We start from the raw sequence: 7,576 nt of genomic DNA, 5'->3' as shown, positions 1-7,576 counted from the left end.
TCCTTTGTCACAGGGATTTCTGTCCTTTGTTGCCTGATGTCCAGTGTTTTGTAAACCATTGTTTTATATATATTGTTTTATATCCATTGTTTGTTTTATATATATTGTTGGTTGTTGTTTCAGGTAGGAGGGTAAAGCCAGACTTGTTATCCCATACTCACCAGAAAAGGAAGTCTATGAAATCTAATGGATCAGCTTGTCTCAAACATTAGCAATCCATTTTCTTTTCACTTTACCAGAGCTTTATTTTTTCCTAAAATATTAATCTCTTGTTATTCCCCTACTCCAGATCCTTTTATAGCACCCTGATTGTTTATAGAATAACGTTGGAGCTGCTTAGCATGGCATATTTTATGCCTTCATGACGAGGCCCCTTCCCATCCCTCTACCGCCCCCACCCCTGCCATTTCCCCATATGTTCCATTGGCTCTAACCAAATCAAGGTATTTATAGTCCTCTCCATCCCACTAATCAGCACTTACCAGCACCTGCCTCCGGGTCTTTGCCCACATTGTTTCTTCTGCCTGGAATATTCTTTCTCATCTTCCACCTGGTGAACACTTCTTTAACCCAGAAGATCCCTTTAAGCACATGTAAACTTTTGCCATCAAGTACAATTGCTCCCCTGCCTATTGTACCATTATGAACTAAATATTGTGCATGTCCATTTTATAGCACTTATCACTCTGTATTATATATATATTGCTTATCTGTTTCCACTAATATATAGAACATTCTAAGAGGGTAAAGAATGTACTATCTTTATATGCCCACTGTTCAACTTATCCAACCAATAACTATTTACTGAGTTCTTCGCCATGTCCAGGCACTGTTCTATGTCATAGAGATACAGCATTGAATAAGACAGAGTCCTTGCCCTCATGGATTTTACATGGGTGTGAAAGAGGCAGTTAATGCATGTAGAAAAATTTAGCATATTTACAGAACAGAAGTTAGGATGTTACTGTCATCTGGGGAACAGAGGTGATATTACCTTGGAATAGGACGAGGGAGGAGAAAGGGGAAAGAACTGGATCCATGTGAGATGCATTTCTGAGATAAAGTTAATGGCGTTTGTACATGGATTTTTTGGAGGTGAGGAGGGAAAAGAAGAAAAAGGATGACTTTTATATGATAGATACCTAAAAAATTCATGTGTGAATAAGCTCCTTGATAATTGAATACTAGTTTTAAAAAGATGAACCTATGGATTTGGTTCAGAAGCTAAGTGGCCAGTAGACTAGTTACTAGAGAATAGTAAACATGGAGCAAAATGGGTGAAGGTGGTCAAAATGTACAAGCTTCCCATTATAATATAAATAAGTCCTGTGGATGTAATGTGTAGCATAGTGATTATAGCTAATAATACTGCATTGCATATTTGAAAGTTGGTAGAAGAGTAGATCTTAAAATTACTAATAAATAATTATAACTGTGTGGTGATGGATGTGAACTAGACTTATTGTGTTGATCATTTTGCAATATATACATATATAGAATCATTATGTTGTACACCTGAAACTAATATAATTTTATACATCAATTACATCTCAATAATGAAAAAGAATAGTAATATTGAGGTTACCCTTACTTACTGTCTGACCTTACTCAACTCATGTAACTTCTCTAAGCCTCAGTTTTATCATCTGTAATGTAGAGATAATTCTAGTATCTACAGTTGAGTTTTTCTTTTTTTAGGAAGAAATTGAAGTAAGACTTTTAAGTTATTTAGTACTATGTCTAAAATATAGTAAGTGGGAGCTTATTTCAGTATGTTACTAGTGAAACAACCAACATTTGTTCAGGAAGAATATCATGATTAAAACTTTGGTGATCCTCTGTAAAATAAAGTTAGGTAATTCTTGCTGTGATATATAGTTAGTGTTCTAGAAAAATCAACAAAGCTTTCAAAAATATATACAAAATAAAATAACAAAATTGAACTGTCACAAAAACCTCTCCCACTGAATGAAAATTCTATAATGATTTAATATCTCCAAGCATCTTTCTAAAGTGGCCTGTTTTCAAATATTTCTAACACTGGGAGAAAAGTCACTCTGGTCAATCTCCTGGATGAAGCAAGGAGTTCTCAGTTCTCCTGAGCCTTTGGGGGGACGGGGGAGAAAGGTGGGTGGACCCAAAGAGAAGGTGGCTGTATCCCCAGCAGGGAAGGAATAAACAAAGTCTGTCACCAATTTCTTTGGAAATTAGGAGCAAATGAAGACAAACACTGGTGAACAAAATGAGAGAGAAGAGTTTCAGAGTAGGAAAGAGAATGAGAAGGAAAGAGAAACAATCAGGACCTAATGAAGGGCAGCTCCAAAGGCGGGGAAGGGAAGGTGCTGGGTGATGGGTGTGTGGACACATTCTGTAAAAGGGGAAGTGGAGGGAGACAAAAGAGAACCCTCCAGGCGGGTTACAGTGAGAGTGGAGGGAGCCTGGCAATCCCCCGAACACTCACCCGTGGTAAAATTGTGTGCCGATTGTCACAGTAACCCTAAATGCTAATTGCTATTATTACCTCCATTGTACAGGGAAAGAAACTGAGGCTCAGGAAAGCCAGATAGCTTCCCCTCACAGCAGAGAGCAGCAAAGCAGGAATTTGAATCTGATTCTGTTTAACCAGGGCTTGTACTCTCCTGAGTCTGGCTGCACTGCCTCTAGTTCTTGCTAATGCAGCGGTTCTCAACCTGTGGGTCGCGACCCCTTTGGGGGTCGAACGAGCCTTTCACAGGGGTCGCCTAAGACCATCGGAAAACACATATATAATTACATATTGTTTTTGTGATTAATCACTATGCTTTAATTATGTTCAATTTGTAACAATGAAATTGGGGGTCACCACAACATGAGGAACTGTATTAAAGGGTCGCGGCATTAGGAAGGTTGAGAACCACTGGACTAATGGGAGGAAAGCAGCAGGGTCAAAAGAATCTGCAGAGAGGAAACAGAATCTGGGAAATGAGGGAAATGCAAACAGAAAGTACTGGCAAAATGTTGTATCTAGTTAAACAAAAATTGATTTAATCTTTGTGTTTAACTTAAAAAAAAAGTCTTGCAAAAAAATGTAATCTTACACCGTGGAAATAAAACATGAAGATTATTAAGTACTTTTCTGTAAGGGGATTATTTGCCAAAGACAGACTGGAAGTACTAGTTCAGACAATCACTCAAATCTTGTGAGAATGAGGGTTGCTCAGTATCTCTTAAGAGGTGATGATTCCCAATTTTTAATGGGTTTAATATAATTAGAAAATATGTCTCTAAATCCCCAGGAAGAGTCATGACACTATAATTTTATATTTTCTATGTTAACCATATAAAATCACATTTTCTTCAGCTAAAATAAGTTTTATCTGTGAACATGTCTGCATGTTATTATTGTATAAGAAACTGGACCTACACTGCCATCTGCTGTGTCACTATTAGGTGAAAATCTCCCACATAAACTGGGCTTGAGCAATGCAAAATATACATATGAAAGCCTGTATAACTTTGCTTTGTGGACAATTAGTGCAGTTACATATTTCAAATTGTATTGTAAGCATGAGGAGGGATTGTGTGTGTGTGTGTTTACTATGACATGAAAAAAATAATAGATAATAATGTAGCAAAACTTGTGTTCCCACCACCTGTCCTTGAGGAATCTGTGAGACCTTTAGTGGATGCCTGATATGGTGGATACTATTGAACACTATATATACTACTAGAGGCCCGGTGCATGAAATTCGTGCATGGGTGCAGTCCCTAGGCCTGGCCAGTGATCGAAGCATGAACGTCTGGCACGGAAGGGCAGGTCCCAGCTGACCTATGGGCCTTGGGCAGCACCTAGGCCTCTGGGCCCCCACACGCACCCCCCTCTGCCTGAGTCATGACACCCGAGTCCCCACGTGGAGATGTGGTGATCACGGCCAGACGCTGCAGGCCGGGGGAGAGCATGGGCCTCTGGGCCACCCAGTGGTGCCGCACGGAAGCTGGGCAGGCAGCGCGCTCTCTCCTGGCCAGCCTCGCAGACTGGCTCCTGCGTGAACCCACGGGGAGCTCGACTGGTCCCTGCAGTCCTGCGGCTGCAGCCTGGCTCACCAGGAAGACGCTGTATGGGTGCGGGGTATGCTCCTTGCGGGCGCCTGGCACCTGAGCCCGTTTCAAAGGGCACTTGGGCCCTTTGAGCATGTTTCCTTTGCAGCTGACAGGATATTAAGCTTTCTCAGTAGAGGGGGCTGGAGAGACATTGCAGCAAGAAAGAGTCCTGTTCCTGAGTCCAGTGTACTTACATGGCAGGGTCCCCAGAATCCAGCTCCTCTGCAAATGAGGCTTCCCCCAGTTCCCAGCTCCTGCAGCATGGGCAGCCTCTCCAGTGCCCAGCCCCCAGCACACACGGCCTCCCCAGCACTCAACTCCTGTAGAGCACAGTGGTCCGCAGCACACAGCCACCTGCAGTTCCCCAGCAACCCGCGCAGGCAGTTTTGTAGTGGAGGGCCCCTGGTGAGACACCTTCGTGAACAGATTCCTCCAGGACCCTGGAGAGGCACAAACCTCCAGCAAGGTCTCTATCTCAGTCCTGGGGACAAGGAGGCTCTCCCGTGGGTATTTTGTCTAGCTGCTTCTTATATCTGTTATTCCTGTAGTTTATAGAGCTCTCTTTACTTCTTACTACCCAACCTCTCATTACACCAATCTCCTGTTAGAATGAACAATTCTCATATTAAACGTTCCCTGTTCAAATTATGGTGTGAATTCTCTCTCCTGATTGGACCCAGGTTGATGCAAATCCCCAGAAGCAAAATAAAAACATGATTTTAACTTAAGACTACCTTATCAGGCACTTGATAAAAGCAGCAATTTATTCATACAGAGATGAAATACACACAGTATTTAAAGAAGGAAATGATTTACACATTTGGGATTTAGGTGACTAAGCAAAACTAATGCATATGAAGAGATTTTTCTTATGCTTTTTTTACTGATATAAACGATTCAAATAATCGTAATGACTTTTGTTTACTTTGTGATGAGAAAGATGTATACATTCATCATCTTAGGAAGGTCTTGCACTGCCCTTAAAATTGACTTAATTGAAAGTTAAATTCAGGGGAGTACAGACAACTAAGTAAGTTATAAGCTCTCTTCCCTTCATAGTAAAAAGTTTTCAAAACCTACTGTAATTTTAAAGAAAACATTTCTTTTAAAAAAATGTTTTTATTGATTTCAGTGAGGAAGGGAGAAGGAGAGAGAGATAGAAACATCAATGATGAGAGCGAGTCATTGATCCACTGCCTCCTGCATACCCCACACTGGGGATCGAGCCCATAGCCCAGGCATGTGCCCTGACCAGGAATTGAACCGTGACCTCATAGTTCATAGGTCAACACTCAACCACTGAGCCACGCTGCTCAGGCAGAAAATATTTCTTTGTAAAAGCGCTCTCTCTCTCTCTCTCTCTCTCTCTCTCTCTCTCTCTCTCTCTCACACACACACACACACACTATTGGTTCTGTTTCTCTGGAGAACCCTGACTAACACACAGGGATTCAAACAGACATCAACATTCACTGCAGCATCATTATTCACAAGAGCTAAAACATGGAAACAACCCACCTGCCCATAGAAGAATGATACACAGATGTGGTATATATAAACACAATGGAATATTATTTGGCCATAAAAAGGAGTGAAGTTCTGATATAGGCCACAACACGGATGAACCTTGAACATTATGCTAGAAAGAAGCCAGGTACAAAAGGACAAATATTATATGACCCCACTTATGTGAAATATCTAGAATAGACTAATTCATAAAGAGACAGAATGAGATTAGAAATTTCCAGGGGTTTGGGGAAAAGAAGAATTGGAGAATTGTTTCTTAATGAGTATACAGTTTCTGTTTGAGGTAATGCATTTTGGAAACAGATATTGGTGATGGTTACACAACATTGTGCCACTGAATTGTACACTTGAAAATGGTTTAAATAGAAATTTTTGTTATAAATATTTCTATAGTAAAAAATAAAATATGTAAAGGTTAATCATTTATTAATAAATATACTGTGTTTTTTGGGAAAGAGAGGGAGATAGAGATAGAGAGAGAAAGGATCCTTAATGCCATGTGTAATCCTTGATTGGCTCTGGCTTTCTCAATAAAAAGCTGTAAGATATTCTTAGTGTAAGTGGGAAAGTTAAATAGAGATGAAACATAAATAGGGACAGAACATTTGATGTTATCATGAAATTGCTAACTTTCTTTGGTGTAATAATAATGCTATGATTAATAGAAGATCATATTCTTAGGAGACACATACTTTTAATGTTTACGGGAAGTGTTATAATGTCTGTAACTAACTTGCAAATAGTGATGCAAAAAGAAGTGTGTGTGTGTGTGTGTGTGTGTGTATTTAGGGGGATGGGGATGGGTGTGCCTGCCTGCTCCTGTGGGGGGGGGGGGGAGAGCGAGAGCGAGAGCGAGAGCGAGAGAGAGAGCGAGAGAGAGAGAGAGAGAGAGAGAGAGAGAGAGAGAGAGAATGATAAAGGAAATGTGCAAAACATTAACAACTGTCAGATCTAGGCAGAGGATCCAGGTGTTCATTGTACTATTCTGTCATTTTTTTGTTGTTTACTTAAACATTTTCATAATAAGTTAGAAACAAAATAAAAAATTTAAAGTCACACCATCCTACCTCCCAGAAATACTCCTGTTAACATGTTGCTTTAAATCCTTTAAACCTTTTTTTAATATATAGATATATCGATAAGAATTCCTTAAAAACAAAAACATGGGGTCAAATGTACATTGGTACCTCTTTATTTATTCAGTCAAGTAAGTTAACAAATGTTTACTTAAACATATCCTCTACGTCCCAGGTACATAGTAAATATTAAAAATCTCTGAGTTTTCACTGAATGTCCCAAGAGAATTCAATGTACCTAATTTATTACAACTATAGTTTGTAAAAAATCACATAAGAGTAGATGAAAAAACTGTGAACTTTTAGTACTGCATTGTCATCCAGGGGCATCTTCATCATGAAATATAATTCAGTCGAATTTTATAAAGTTGTCTTTTTTTTTTTTTTTTTTTTGCTGTTCATTCGTTTAAGAAATATGTGCTGTCTATACTGCTCCGCGATCGAGGCGAATGACAGCAACTGTCTGCCCGGAAGCTCATGCTGACACAGGATCTCCGATGCATTAGGACCTGACTGGGGAGGTCAGAGAACCGGCTCCTGTTCTACCGGCGAGTGGCCTCCGGAGGCGCTCAGGGTGGTATTTGGAGGAGGAATAGGAGGTAGACTCAGGTAACACTAGATTGGGTCCTGCACGGGCTCTGGATCAGCGAGGGACCCTGGGACAAGTTGCTTCACTTCTCTGTGCCTCAAGGATGATGTTGTAAAGCTTCAATAGTAGACACGAGGCGCCTAGATCCATGTCTGGCACCGAAAGCTTAATTTGCTGAGCACCTGTAACTGTTGCTGCTAATTTACAAAGAGCTACAATGTGCTAGGCTTCGTGCTTGAGGTCAGGGCAAGAAACAAGCCATGCCCTGCACCCGCCCTAGTGGTTTCCTCCCGTACCCTTCTCA

The sequence above is a fragment of the Myotis nattereri genome (assembly GCF_964212035.1).
Source record: "Myotis nattereri genome assembly, chromosome: 14".
Taxonomy (NCBI): Eukaryota; Metazoa; Chordata; class Mammalia; order Chiroptera; family Vespertilionidae; genus Myotis; species Myotis nattereri.
Note: the sequence above shows the minus strand (reverse complement) of the source record.